Source organism: Macaca nemestrina, chromosome 2 (genome assembly GCF_043159975.1).
Source record: "Macaca nemestrina isolate mMacNem1 chromosome 2, mMacNem.hap1, whole genome shotgun sequence".
In the NCBI taxonomy this organism is placed as follows: domain Eukaryota; kingdom Metazoa; phylum Chordata; class Mammalia; order Primates; family Cercopithecidae; genus Macaca; species Macaca nemestrina.
This window is the reverse complement of record NC_092126.1, coordinates 119,429,633-119,444,346: the sequence shown is the minus strand read 5'-3', so window position 1 is coordinate 119,444,346 and position 14,714 is coordinate 119,429,633. Positions and strand designations below refer to the sequence as shown.

At 40.8% G+C, this 14,714-nt stretch overlaps 1 protein-coding gene and 1 long non-coding RNA gene across 18 annotated transcripts in view; both read left to right on the top strand.

Annotated features, from left to right (window-relative positions):
- Window positions 1-14,714, top strand: part of LOC105482397 (ELKS/RAB6-interacting/CAST family member 2) — a 981,466-nt gene that overhangs the window by 581,776 nt on the left and 384,976 nt on the right. The window lies entirely within an intron of this gene.
- The window catches only part of LOC139361978 (uncharacterized), a 53,314-nt gene extending 38,600 nt beyond the window's left edge, over window positions 1-14,714 (top strand). The window contains exon 2 of the long non-coding RNA XR_011620100.1: window positions 1-14,714. This exon is cut by the window's left edge and continues 35,717 nt beyond it. This is a non-coding gene — a long non-coding RNA (uncharacterized lncRNA).

Here is a 14,714-nt window from a genome sequence, read left to right as displayed (position 1 = left end):
ATTTCCAGGTGAGGCTGCTGCTGCTGCTGCTGGTTGGGGAATCCCCTGCCCCCACTTTGACAAACACTGGCATAAACATCAGGTATGATTTTTGCTAATTCTAGTTATGAGTCAGGTGAGTACTTACAAAGTGTCAACCATGTGCCAGGCCTCAGGATGGGTATTACAAATACAGGAGGAGTAAGATAGACATGGAGCAAAAAGCCTTGTGAAGGAAATGGGAAGGTACGTAGAAGGAAATTCTTAAGTAAAGTCATTTAAAATTGTGACACATGCTATGAGGAAAACCGACTTGGAGCTGAGATGAAGAATACCAGAGACAGGTGGGAGGCAGGCAGCTCCTTTATCTAAAGGGACTCAGAAGGGCCTTTGGGAGGTGGTGACATTTATGCCAAGACCTGACAGTTGAGAAGATGCCTGCTATTTGAAGAGTTTGGGAGGAGGGGGTTGGAAACAAGGCATGGTAAGAAAGAACAGATTCTACATGGACCAGGGTTGCAAGGGGTGTAGTTGAGTAGGGGACTTGACAATACAGGGCCCTTGTCAGCTGCAGGAAGGAGTTGGGGTTTTGTTTGCAAGGCAATAGAAACTATACTGCCTCTTTCAAAACTGTATTTTGATTTTGGAAGTCAATGCTTATAGGTGTGAAAATTCCTTAGTCTGCTCTGTTGTAGGGTTTTGGCTTCCTCTGCCTATACAAATGGTGACTTACCCTCAGAGTTATTGCTAAGTGGAAGAGTGTGTGCTAGGGCCTATGGAGGGAGGGGGCAGGAGGGATGCTGCACACCCACCACTGCCACCACCACCACCACTGCCACCACTACTCCAAACTATAAGGTTCATAAGAAAAGTAAAAAGAAGTACGTGTGGCCAGGTGTGGTGGCTCACGCCTGTAATCCCAGCACTTTGGGAGGCCGAGGCAGGCAGATTGCTCGAGGTCAGGAGTTCGAGACCAACCTGACCAACATGGTGAAGCCCCATCTCTACTAAAAATACAAAACTTAGCTGGGCGTGATGGTGCATGCCTGTAGTCCTAGCTACTCAGGAGGCTGAGGCAGGAGAATTGCTTGAACCCAGGAGGCAGAGGTTGCAGTGAGCCAAAATTGCGCCACTGCACTGCAGCCTGGGCAACAGAGTGAGACTCTGTCTCAAAAAGAAAAGTGTGCAACACCTCAAGACATAGGCAACAAGCTTGGTGATTTGTCTCCTTTTTTGTTCATATTTGGAAACTGGAGCTGCTTTTGTTAGACTAGAGAAGTTGCGTCCGGGGAGAAAATGTTCTTCCCATGCTCATCTTTGGCTTTTAAAAGGTCAGCTCTGTTGCCAAACATTGTAAGTTAAACCTTAGCAGGAATGACTGTGAACATGGGCTGAGTCACACATTGAAATGGCAATGTGGATTATTAACTGTCATGCTTTTCTTTCTCTCTAAATTGAAGGAAAAGATGCCACGAGGCCAGCTGGCTCTGTCCACACCTCAGTGGTCTGGGGTGTTGAGGAGTTCACATGGCCATCTAGTTCAGAAATGTGTTCCCCCTAGACTCTTTCTTCACTGAAGAGTTGGAGTGAGTTATACTTTATTAGACTCATCCAGATGAGAACATGTTCGTGATGGTTTCTGCAGCATTCGGAATTCCTGCTTTTTTTGGTTGGGTCTGCTAGAGTTGTAAAAGGAAGCTTTCTGGACATTAAGTTTGTAGCAAAAAGGGGTAGAGTGAGGTTGGCAAGGGAAGAAACAATTTTGATGTAATAAAAATAGGATTGTTCAAAGCTGAGATGAGGACTTTCTTACTATTTGGTATTCAGATGAAATTTAGTTTGGAAGTCACATCAGCGAATATTATATTTCTTCAGAACCTCTGCTGTATTTTCGATCAGGGGGCATCTTGATTTTGCTTTACTTGTACAGCAATCAGAAAAGCCATAGATGGTTTCAACTTGTGTGTGTGTTTATTCTATTTTTACCTACAGGTACTCTGGCCATTAAAATATGATCTGTATCCATTTTGAAGCTTTAAAGAAATGATTTTGGATGAGGGCAAAAATGTCGTGCCACCTATTCCACACAGTTCCTTTCTTGTCAGTGCTCACTTGCACTGGCACTTAATTTGTTGCTGTACATGAGAACATTTCTCCATCACCTCTGAAAATGTCTCATAGGCAAGGCTTTTAGAACCTGAATTTTTAAACACGAAACAGGATTATGGATTAATCTCAAGCAAGAAAGTCCCTGAGGGCTATGTAACCTAACAAATAAGCCTCTGCTCTTGGCAAGTCCCTTCCTGGGCTGCCCTCTGTTCCCGCTGTTGACCTAGTGGGCGAAAGAGTGGATGTGTGTGTGAGTCTAGGCATGACTTCTCTAAAGATCAACATTTGTACACACTGGAGTCACCTTTTATACATAGTGCTACTGACATTAACCAGAGGAGTGGGCCTGACAGCCCTGGCCTCCACGCCAGTGAGAAAGTGGCCTGGCTGTGCGCACACAGTTATCTGAAGGGATTCAGCACAAAATTACACAGCCTAATTGTTTTTAGTCCAAAAGGAACTATTGCCCAGATAGAGGCGCCTTTAAGATTTCTGAATGTGACCCATCAAAATGGGGTGTTCATTTCGATATATGTATAATTATTACTTATTTTAAATATTGAGGCTGTTTTTCCTCTTGAACTCTGGGTATCATGCTTTTATTATAGCTATACATTCTTGAAGAAGTGAGAGGAAAAATAAGAAGAAATATTTTTAAACAAAGCAATTTAAATATTTCAGAAGCTGTACAAGAAAGAAAAAGTCCCAGCTAAAACAGTTAGATCCTTGAGTGAACATTTGGCATTTACAAAGCGAGGAATCCAATGTTTTCACTTTTATTTGTCTTGAGACTATTTGATATCAGAGTTACATTTGATGCAGAGTTATGTTTAATCACTCTATAGGAGACTAGACTATAATCTCATATTGGTAATGAAAATGGTGATTTTTTTTTTTTAATCAGAGAAGAGCTACTAGGGAAAAATCATTTATTTTGAAAATATAGTTTAAAGACATACATCGTAGAAAATGTGTCCTTTGGGGGAAAACATAGATGTCTATTTCCAAAGCGTGGTACAGGTATTTGGTGAAGCTTGGAGTTTAATATGTGAATATAAATGGTACAATCTGGCAGATAGCTTTTCATCCCCGTTGTGAAAGTGTCACATGTTAAGATTTGAGTGTGTTTTGTTTCTGCTCAGATAAACAGTAAATGTTTCCATGAATCAAGATAATCCAGAAAGACAAAAGTTGCTGATTTTAAGCATGAAAATTATGCACAGCAGGATGTGTACTTTGGTTGTTTTTATAGGAGTGGGCTGAATTTGACCTTTGCCATCCACCCACTCTCTGCCAGGCTCCCTTGGGACCAATACATAGCCCCTGGCAGGGGCTAGCGGGTAATTTCTGGTGTGGAGCAGGTGAGAAGCAGAGTAACTGGTACCGGGAGCCCAGTGTCAAAACCCCCACTCTCATTAGTTCAGCTGGACAGCCAGAAAGCAGTCTCCTTTTCTGGGGTGCAAGGAGGATGCTGAGCAGCATGCTGATAATGGGAAGAGAGGCGAGGTTTAGTGGATCTGCTGTTGTGGTTGCGTGAGTACTTATTCCATTTGGAGATGGAAGGAAAGTATAGGAACCCTCTATTTAGCTTTAAAATGCAGCTAAGTTCTGTCGGTCAGCCTTGCTCATGTGATGCCTCTCATACTCCTCACCAGGAGCTTTGTACATGGGAAGAAGTGACTGTTTGGGTGGGCGTTCTTTGTTCTGAGTCTTCCCTGTATGAAGTGATTTTCCCAAGGTTAACCAATTAAGAATTTTTTCCATGTCGCAGTAATCGCTGAGAGGAGGGAGCCAAGACACTGTGGGGGATGCTGTGCCCTAGGGACGCATTTGGGAGGATTTCCTTCTCCTGAAGCAATAGGGTCAACATAAAGCCCCTATAAAATGTTTTAAATAAAGGAGAAATTGAAGCGGAAGACTTCATTCTGGCACATTATGTCTGGTTTTTGCTTTCCTCCCACTGAAGAGCTAACCAAGCCAGCAGTCTGGAGGATATATTTAGTTGGAGGATGATAAAGCTTTACTGTGATTTTTTAAACTTACCTGGATTATAATAATAAGGAAACCAGTACCAGCTGGTGGTACCTATGGATTAGCAAAAGAGGCACTGGTAGCTATTGCTAAACATGACACTTAAAATGTATGTGTCTGTGTTTGTGTGTGACGGTTTGTTTTATAAAAAGGGAACACAATTATGACCTTTTTATCACATGACTCTTAAGAAAGTCAATTTCATTTCCTAATTCAGTCAGTATCAAGTCATTGATTTGAATGTTGCTTCACCTAGTGTGTAGTCATCCTTGGGATTAGACAGCATTTACAACATGAAAATTATCTGCTGAAGTCTTCAAAGCTATGGTATTTTGTGGAGGGATTCTTCCTTCGGAGTATGGGAATGGCCTCATTGACCTTATGGATAGTGACTGTGGATGTGATGGGATGTCACTCACATGATTAAGTGTGTTATTTGGCACAGTTGACTTTAAGAAAGGGACATTATCTTTGGTGGGCCTGACTTAATTAATCCTTAAGGCGAGCCCTTAAATGGTGCTGGGCTTTTACTGAAGAAGGAGAGTTAAAGCATGAGATGGATTTGATGTGAGGGAGATTCTCCATTTGCTAGCTTTAAAGATTTGAAGGGACAGTGTGGCAAATAATACAGGTGGCCTCTATGAACTGGACATGACAAGGTGACCTCAGACCCACATCTGCAAGGAATTGAATAATCTTTCAACTCCATGAGCTTGGAAGAGGACCCTGAGCTCCAGATGAGAAAGTAGACTGCCAATATCTTGATGGCAACCTTATGAGACTCTGAGTGGAGAACCCAGTCACACCTTGCCTAGGCTTCTGACCTGTAGAACTATGAGGAGCCAAGGTTATGATAATTTATTGTACAATAATGGAAAACTTAAATAGAATACAAAAGTCATCTAAGGCATTTTGGAACCGTGCTGGGATCAAAACAGATAATGACTGTTCTACTCCAGTGAAACAAAAGGGACCCAAGATCCATCATTAATTTATGTTCATCCATGCATTTGTGGGTGCTGACTATGTGAGAGAAGATGAACCAGGGATTTTCTTGCCCTTGAGGGTCTTGTGGTCCAGGGTTTCCTCCCAGAGCCTCTCAGTAGAGTCCTCTCTGACAATTCTCCTATTATGTTTGTATTCAACAATCAGTCTCAGATCCTGGTAAAAAGTAAACCACCTGAAAATCTTTTACTCTTTCTGAGCTTAAGTTATCCATCATTTAAATGGTCTGCTTCTTTGGGAATATGTGAGAATCAAATAGGATATTATCTAAATCACCAGTAATGATTATCTTTCTACAGTATGGCTCCTTCTCTTCTTTTATCCCTCCCAACCTCCCTCCCACATCTGTTGACTATCTACTGTGTGTTTGAGAAGAGGCTGTGCCAGGTGGAGGATGCAAGGGTGCATTGGATTCCATGTGCTTAAAAGAACAAGGTGACATACAGGGAAGCCACTCCCTATTGCTCAAGGTAGATCTTGTGATGCAAGGATCCAGAGATATCAGGCTTGGAGTCAGGCTTGATTTAAGCTGATTGAAATTTGTCATCATTAATAGGTGTCTCTTCCAGAGCCAAGTCAGTAGGGGAACTCAAAGTAAAGGAACCCCATTTTCTTCTCCTTCCTTGGAATTGCCCCAGCACTGATCCTTGCATTATAAGAAAGTGGGTTTGTTTGAGAATACCAGCCTGATTTGTTGAATGGGAGTGAACAGACTCTGCTAATGGAGATGGCCAAATAGCCTGGACAAATGGTTTTGATTTTCTAGGGACTCACAGCTTATTTTGAGTGCTGCAGAAACAAAATGATAATAACAAAATCAGACAAAACTAAACAAGCACCAAACAAAACAAGAAAGAAAATGAACACATTGGACTTCCAAAACCCATAGGAACTTTATTAGAGAACAAGGTGAAATGAGTAAAGTGCATTGTGGGGCAGGGTGGAGGTGGCAGGAATTACTGGTGACAGCTCTAGAGTCACTAACACTTGGGCTCTCCCTAGTGAACCCGGATTATAACCAGTATAATTGAAGGGACTCTCAGAACCAAAGTACCTCTTCCTTAAAGAGTAGCCCATCTTAACGTGCTTTTGGCTAAAGTTAGCTGCCATTGTAACTGCCGCCAGAGGGCCCATCTTTTTCTGCAGGCCTGCTTCGTACCTCTCCTTTAGAGGCTGTGGTTTACCTGCAACTGCTTATTCTGTGGGATCAGAAATATTTTCTAGGCAGATCTTTCTTAGTTGAAATTGGTTTACTCTTTTTGTAAACATTTGTAATATATATTTTTATCAACAAGTACAAAGAAATATATGAGTATGAAATCCCTAAACCTGAAAGCAAAGCCATCGTGAATAGTTTGATACATTTCCCTCTTTTTGTTTTTCCTACAAATATACAAAAATCCCAACACATAGTTGAGATTGTATTGTATCTACTGTTTACCACCTGCTTTCCTCACTTGAGATTTCATGAGCATCTTTCCTTTACCTTAAATCTTTTTGCTTAGTGTTTAATATCTGACCAACATCTCAACAATATGGTGCCCATAATTTATTATTTAATTTCTTTGTAACACTTTTAAACCACACACACACACTGTCTCTCATACACACACTCACACACACATACTCCATAATTTTTGTAATTAATTTTTTTGAAGATATGTATACATATATATGTTTGTATATGTATGTATTGGGTGTATATATGTAAATATATCTATACACATACAAGCTTTTATTCTGATTTTTATAAATAACATTGTGATGAATATGTTTATTATATTCTTAGAGTAAATTCCTCTGGGAAAATCCCTTATTATATATCCTTAAAATAAATCCAGGAAGTAGAACCACTGGATCAAATAGTAATTCATTCTTTATACTGAATTTAAAAGAATTGAAATGTTTTTTTCCTATGACCAAAAAAGGTAAATGTTCCACAAAGACTGAGATAATTTCTGAACATCACCATTGGACAACAAAGCTGTGAAAATGAGATGTTCTGATATTACACTTTCTAATGCAGTAGCCAATAGACCTGTGACTATTTACATTTAAATTTTAATTAGTGTTAAATTTAAAAGAATTCATTTCCTGGTTTGCACCAGACACATTGGAAGTGCCACATGTAGTTAGTGGCATACATATTGAGCAGAACAGGTTACAACATTGCCAGCATTGCAGGAAGTTCTATTGGGCAATGCTTCTCTATTTTCTTCTCCAGTTCCTTCATCTTTATGTTTGGAATTTAGCCTAAGTAAGATTAAAACATGAACAATGCATATTTTGTATATGATTAATTTGGTTTATTACAAAGCATGTTTCATGGTGAAAATTTTCACCTTTCCATTGAAGATGAAAAATGTGATGCATATTTTGGAAAATGTTAAAAAATAGGAAATCCAACCCGTTGTCTTGCTTATGTATCCTCTTATAGGCTGAAAATTAAGTACTAGTGTTTAAGCTAATACCACTGCTAATGACAATCTCGGGTGGTTGCATGCTTACTATGTGCCAAGCGTGTTGCTGTTGTAGTGCTCGTATTCCTCACAAGGTCTCTGGAAGGTGCAGTTATTATTCACATTTTGCTGAAGGGGAAATTGACGTACATAGAGGTCAAGCTCCTTTACTAAAATCACGCCGTCAGCATGTAGCTGGGGCCTGATGGGGACCCAAGCTTTCTGACTTCAGAGTCCACATCCTTCACTATGTCTGTACTGCTTCTCAAGAATGTCCCAGGCTGTTAGAGAGAAGGCCATCTCTTTGCCACGCTGCAGAACTGTGACAAATGTATAATAAAGCCTCCCAGTTGCTCGAGATATACCTACACCACATATCCAGAAGCACATCCCCACAGCCTTTTTCTCGAGGAAGTTCTACTGAGCCCAATCCCATCTGGAATGAAGAGTGCTCAAGGGCATTTTGGAGAAAGTGTCATTCATTTGTATTCTGACACTTTCTCATTTAACAGACTCTTAAGTCAGATGTATGTATTTTTGCACATTTCTTCTCTATCCTTCTCTTATTGTGGTGTGAAGTTTTGTTAATAAGCCTGGGAAGAGAAGAGGAAAGGCAGCATGTAAAATGTTGTAAAAATCAAAAGAGTTTGAGCCCAAACTCTTGATGTGGGCACTTGTTTGCAGGAGAAGGACGCAACCAATGTAAGCAAAGCTCCTTGATGCTTAAACTTCAGTGAGAAGAAAACAAATCACAAACACAGTCTTAAGGATGGTCAGGTCCAGGCCGAGAGCAGTCTGGGGATTTTCAGTTTCAACCTTTTCCAAAAGGTGTCACTCTAAGGCTGCAGTGGGGAGGTGGGAGGGAGGAAGAGATAGAAATGTCAGATAAGGGTAATTGGAAAAATAAGATTAGTAGTCCTTGTTTTAACAGATCCTTCAGCCTCCAGCATCACTGTCAGAGAAGTTGCTGCTGCTGAGGAGGGGGTTTAAGCGTTTATCTTCACTTTTTGATCTCAGGGTGACCTTCTGTGCCCAGAGTTGAGCTGGGCCAAGTCCAGCTATTCCCACAGGACCAATTCACATTCCAGATTTGCTGCAACCTGGGATGTGGGGGTTTCATTGGCTCTGTGTTCTGGTGCAAACTGAAAACTACCATCCTCTTGCACTCAGGATGGAATGAAGACAGGAAACCAGGATGGATGGTGGAGCCTAACTCAGAAGAGCCTGTCTGTTTTTAAAATATAGCTTTAAAAATTCCAAATCATTAACACAAAATACACACCAACTCCATGCTGACATATAATTTAAGGGGAAAAAAATAGCTTTATCAAAATATTTGAGGATCAGCTCTTGCCAAGCAAGCCTCTTGAAAAGCACAGGAAGCTGCCACGCGTCAGGAAGAGATGCATGGAACCCGGAGTGGGGTCCTGGCAGATAACTGAGAGAGAGGCTGGTTTTCAAATATTTAGTTAAACAACACAAATGTATGTGTAAGTTTAAGTCGACACATGTTAATGATTTAAGGTCTTAAACGGGTTTTTTATTTTATTGTTTTAAGGCTCCACTGTTCACTTTAAAAGATCCAATGATTTCTCCAGAGCCATGCGTAAACACTGGACGTTTTAGAAAGCCAGGTGATGACTTCATTATTCTGAAAGTGAACAGTTATGAATTATTCAAATACAGTTGAATATTTCCTGGTAACAACTATTTTAAAAGAGAGTTTTAATGATCTGCAACATAGAATGACTAATACAATCAGAAATGGACACAATTATTCAGGGTTTTTTTTCTTTTTTTGTAATTGATGAGGCCAAATCAACATCTAGTTTGAAGAAACTTTTATTATGTTCTAGATATGTAACACCAAGCCAATGTATTTTAAAAATGTAATCTTAGATATAAAATCAGAATTCCACTCTTGCCACATTGAGGACCTTTTAGGAAATTATTTTAAGTGAAACATCTGGAATATTCTAGAAGACTTCTGAGGTGGCTTTGAATCCTGTTTTCACTGAAAATGACATTTTAGCAATTAAACACCTTTTCTAATACTTTTTTCCCCAGGAAATATTATTGTCTGGTGAATTACTAATAGATGTACTTCTAGAAGAAGCACATGTTGTGTTAAATAGAGACAAGTGGGTTGCTTTCCTGCTGGACTGTCAAAAGCTTTTATTGTCTCTTAATTACTGTGATTCTCCAACTAGCATTTTTCTAAAGAATGGGACCACAGGGCCTCCTCCAGCCAGGGCTACCACCTGCACTTCCCCAGGCTACTTGAGTTGCCTGCCTTAGGGAGGCCAGTCACAGTGCCTAGTGCAGGATGGGCTGTTGTTTTATTCTTTTGCACCACCCAGTACTTTTCTTTAAAATCACAATTGTGATTAAGTAATTTGTTGATTCCCAACTTCCCTGTGGAAACCCTTCTGAAGCCAGACCTGTGGCTAGTGTCCAGCAGAGTGCCTGGCATGTGGGAGATGCCCAGCAAGGTGGTAGAATGAAGGAAGGGAGTGTGTATCTCCCAGGTCCCAGGACAGAGCCTGTGGAATGCATAGCAGGACTAAAAGCCACATGCTTCTGTGCCAGCGCAGAACCTGAGACATCTTTTTTGTGTCTCTGTGAAACTCACAAGTTCCTGGGTTCTCCAGGCAGCTGCTGAGGTGGCAGCGAACACAGGGCCTCCATCCTTTCAGGAGCCAAGTAACTGAGCCCCCTCGTCCCCATAGCAAAGAGAAGGTGCTTGAAGCAAACAGAGAGCAAGAACTTGAAGGGCATTTGTTGAGGATGGCGAAGGGACCACTGATTTATGGGGTTGGAAAGTATCAAGTTTGGACTTACACTTCATTCATCATTGCACTAAGTGGGTCAAAGGACGGTGTTTCAGAATCACGTCTTTGTGCTCCCCTTCCTCCCATTGCACAGGTATTTATTGAGTGTGGATACTGGTGCTATGTCAGGTGCTGAAGGGACTTCCAAAGAAGATGGAGATACAGTCTCTGCCCTCCAGGGATTGTAATCCAGTTGTACTATAGCAACTAAGCATAAGTATTGTGTAGAATGGGTGCAGGCAATGAAAACTGAAGGCACTCAGGTTGGGTGAAAGTAGTGTGGCTAGGAATGGGCACGTGCTGGCACCTTCCAGGGTATTAGGCAGGGTACTTGCCATGCATTATTTCACTTTACACTTATGTCAATCCTGTGTGGCTGCTTCTGCCCCCTCTTCACTTTATAGGGGAGGATCTGTAGGCTTAGAGAGGTCAGTAATGTCTAGGGTTCCCAGACTTGGCTGCACTTTGGAATCACCTGGATCTTTAATAAAATACAGATGCCTGGCTCCCACCCTCAAATATTTTGATTTAATTAGGAGCAGTGTGACCACGGCATCAACATTTTTAAAAGCTTCCCAAGGGATTCTAACGTACAGCAAAGTTTCGGAAACATTGGGTTAAGACTGGCCTGAGGTCAGAGATCTTATAGGTGGAACCAAAACTTGACCCAGATCTGACTGCTTCTAGAGCTCCAGCTTTTGATCACTGCAAGCTGTGAAGGAGGTCAGGTGTAGACAGGGCCTTAAAGAATGGGCAGTTTTGGTAAGCAGAGGAGTGAATATAGGGCAGTCCAGGGGTATATGTGCATGTGTATGTGTGGTTGAGCATTGGTGAATGGAGCAATATGCAGACATAGATGGGCTGAATACTTACTGGGCACTGCATTAATAAGAGCTGACACTTCTGTGGCACTACTGAGTACTAGGCATTGTGCTGAGAGCGTTGCCCATGTGAACCCATTTAATCATCATAAAAACCCTTTGAGCTAAGTTATGTTATTAGCTCCATTTCACAAGAGGTACTTGAGGCTCAGAGTTTTGTAATTCATTGTTTAGCTGCCACTTACACGTGAGAACATGTGGTACTTGATTTTCTCCTTCTGAGTTAGTTTGTGTAGGATAATGGCCTCCAGCTCCATCCTTGTTGCTGCAAAGGACCTGATTTCCTTCTTTTTTATAAAGCAGGGAGGGAAGAAGGGGGATGAAGTTTGAAGAAGTACCTATTGGGTATAATGTTCAATATTTGGGTGATGGGTACACATAGAAGCCCAGTTCCCACATGCAGTATACCTATGTAATAAACATGCATATGTATCCCCTAAAGCTAACATTTTTTAAAAAGTCAATTCTATTCTTATATTGTCCCCAAATAATCCATATTCTGGGCATTTTAATATAATTTGAGTAAAAATTACTATAACCTAATTTTCACATAGCAATGGTAATAATTAATACATATTTAAAGCAAATTTTGCCTCTGAGTTTAGTTGAGAAACCTAGAAAATTTTGTCTAGGTTCTTTCATGAAGGTAAACAGTTTATTCTATAATTTTGTAATAGTCCTTATTGAATATTATTTATTAAATGTAAATACTATTTTATTTTTCTTACATGAAATCAATTTTTCCACCTGGGGAAAAAAGTTATAATTCACTTAGAGTGAATTTATACATCTAGTAAGTGGCAGTCTAGCTCCTGAATTATGTTTCTAAGTCACTATGCTGCTCCGCCTCTTGTGTTAAGAATATACTAAGTGTTTTCATCTTTGCCAGGCTCAGCACTAAGAGCTCTACAATCATTGCTTCATATAATATTGGAAGTACTATTGTTACAGATGATCGGGCAAAGCCGTGTCCTCACTTAGGGGTAAGGGTAGAGACAGAGGCTAGGGATACACACATGAGCATATGTATATATATGTATGCATGCATAATTATGTTCAACCTTATTATACATGTGGGAGGGGAAGCGACCTGAGCTTGGGGTGTCAAAAGTAATGATAGAAGGGAATGATGGATTCAAGAAATATTTCCAAAATAGAACTCTAGGAGTTGGTGATGAATGGAAAGTAAAAGAGGAAGGAGAAGATAAATGTAGCTCTGAGGTCTTAAACATGAATGACTGAGAAAAGGTCAGGGCCTTGGACCAAAATGGTGGATGTGTTAGGGAGCGGCAAGTTGGGAGGGTGAGGACAGGTGATAGGGGTTTGGGTTAGGCAGGTGTATATGGATCAAGAGTTGGATTTTGGTCTTCCTCAGTTTAAAGTAATATTAGGACATCCAGATGGAAGTGATCAACAGGTGGTTAGGTACATGTGAAAGACGTCAAGTGAGGAAAAAGGAGATAAGGTTTGAAGAGGTATCTACGTAGAGGTGAGAACTGCGGAGACAGACCTCATTGCATTCCCTGTATTTCTATGTGGATGGTGGAAATGCCTCTAGGACGGAGTCACAAGGAGAAAGACCCAGTTATGGGCTGCAGGAAGATGAGTAATTTGCAAAATAAACAGGGGAACAGGTTCCTAAGTGTCTTAGTCCATTTGGGCTACTCTAACAAAATACCATAGAGTAGGTGGCTTATACATAACAGAAATGTATTTCTCACATTCTGGAGGCTAGGAAGTCTAAGACCAAGGTGCCAGCATGGTCAGATTCTGGTGAGGGCCCTCTCTTGGGTTGCAAACTGCTAACATCTTGCTGTTTCCCTACATGGTGAAAGGGAATATACAAACTCCCTTAGGCTTCTTTCATAAGGTCACTAATTCCATATAGGAGGGCTCTGCCCCCGTGACCTAATCACTTCCCAAAGTCCTCACCCCTTAATGCTATCATCTTAGGGGTTAGGATTTCAACATATGAATTGTGGGGGTACATAAAGTTTCAGACCATAACACTAAGAGAAGCATCAGTTTCAGGAAGATGAGGAGTGGATAGAGCACTGCTCACACATTAAAATTGTATTTCTAAAAGACAATTTAATTACAAAAGAAAAATGCTCATCATTTATCAGTTATATACAAAATTATGTATATATTTATATGTAGCATCTCAATTATGTATACACAAATACATAGAGAAATTATAACAATGTTTATAATGTTTACCTCTAGGTGGTGGGATTTGGGAGAATCTTAACTAAAAATGGTGTTATTATTTAATCTTAAGAAGAAAGATTTCATCCATTTTCATACCTGGATCTTTCATATTTTTTACAATGAATATACTTTATTCTTTTTTTTTTCTTTGAGACAGGATCTCACTCTGTCACCCAGCCTGGAGTGCAGTGGCATAATACAGCTCATTGCAGTTTTGACCTCCCAGGCTCAGGTGATCCCCTTACCTCAGCCCCCTAGGGTAGCTGGGACTATAGGTGCATATCACCAAGCCTGGCTACATTTTTTTTGGTACTTTTTGTAGGGATAGAGTTTTGCTATGTTGCCCAGCCTGGTCTCAAACTCCTGGGGTCACCATTTGTGATCAAGTGATCCACTGGCCCTGGCCTCCCAAAGTTTTGGGATTACAGGTATAAGCCACTGTGCCTGGCCACACTTTATTCTTATTATCAGAAAAAAAATTAATTTCTTGGTATCAGAAGAAGAGGAATAAATGCCTTATGGGCTACATCATCTCACTTAATGTGCCCACAATCATCTGATAGGCAAGCAATAGGGTTCCCTATTTACCTTTTGAGGTAAATGTGGATGAGGAAATGGAAGCTGAGAAAGATGAGGAGCTCATCTCACTCACATCATAATAATGCCATGGTTCTAATCTGGTGATGAAGACACAAACTACATATATACAATCAGTCAGTTAAAATGGTATTTCAAAGAAGGGATAGAGACTTGGGGATGTGTTTAGCTGTGCAAACTACACATTAAGAAAAGACATTTGGCAAGAAGGGAGTTACTTGTGGCCTGCAAGAGTAGAAATACCATGTGACAGCAAGAATAACAAGCACTTTCCTCTTGATGAGAGATGACTGTGGTGGGGAGATGGAGGCAGGCATAGAGAACTTGATAAGAATCAGGCAGTTGGCTCACGCCTGTAATCCCAGCACTTTGGGAGGCCAAGGCGGGTGGATCACGAGTTCAGGAGATTGAGACCATCCTGGTCAACATGGTGAAACCCCGTCTCTACTAAAAATACAAAAATTAGCTGGGTGTGGTGGCATGCGCCTATAATCCCAGCTACTCGGGAGGCTGAGGCAGAGATTGCAGTGAGCCGAAATCATGCCACTGCACTTTAGCCTGGTGACAGAGCAAGACTCCGTCTCAAAAAAAAGAAAAAAAAAAAAAAAGAA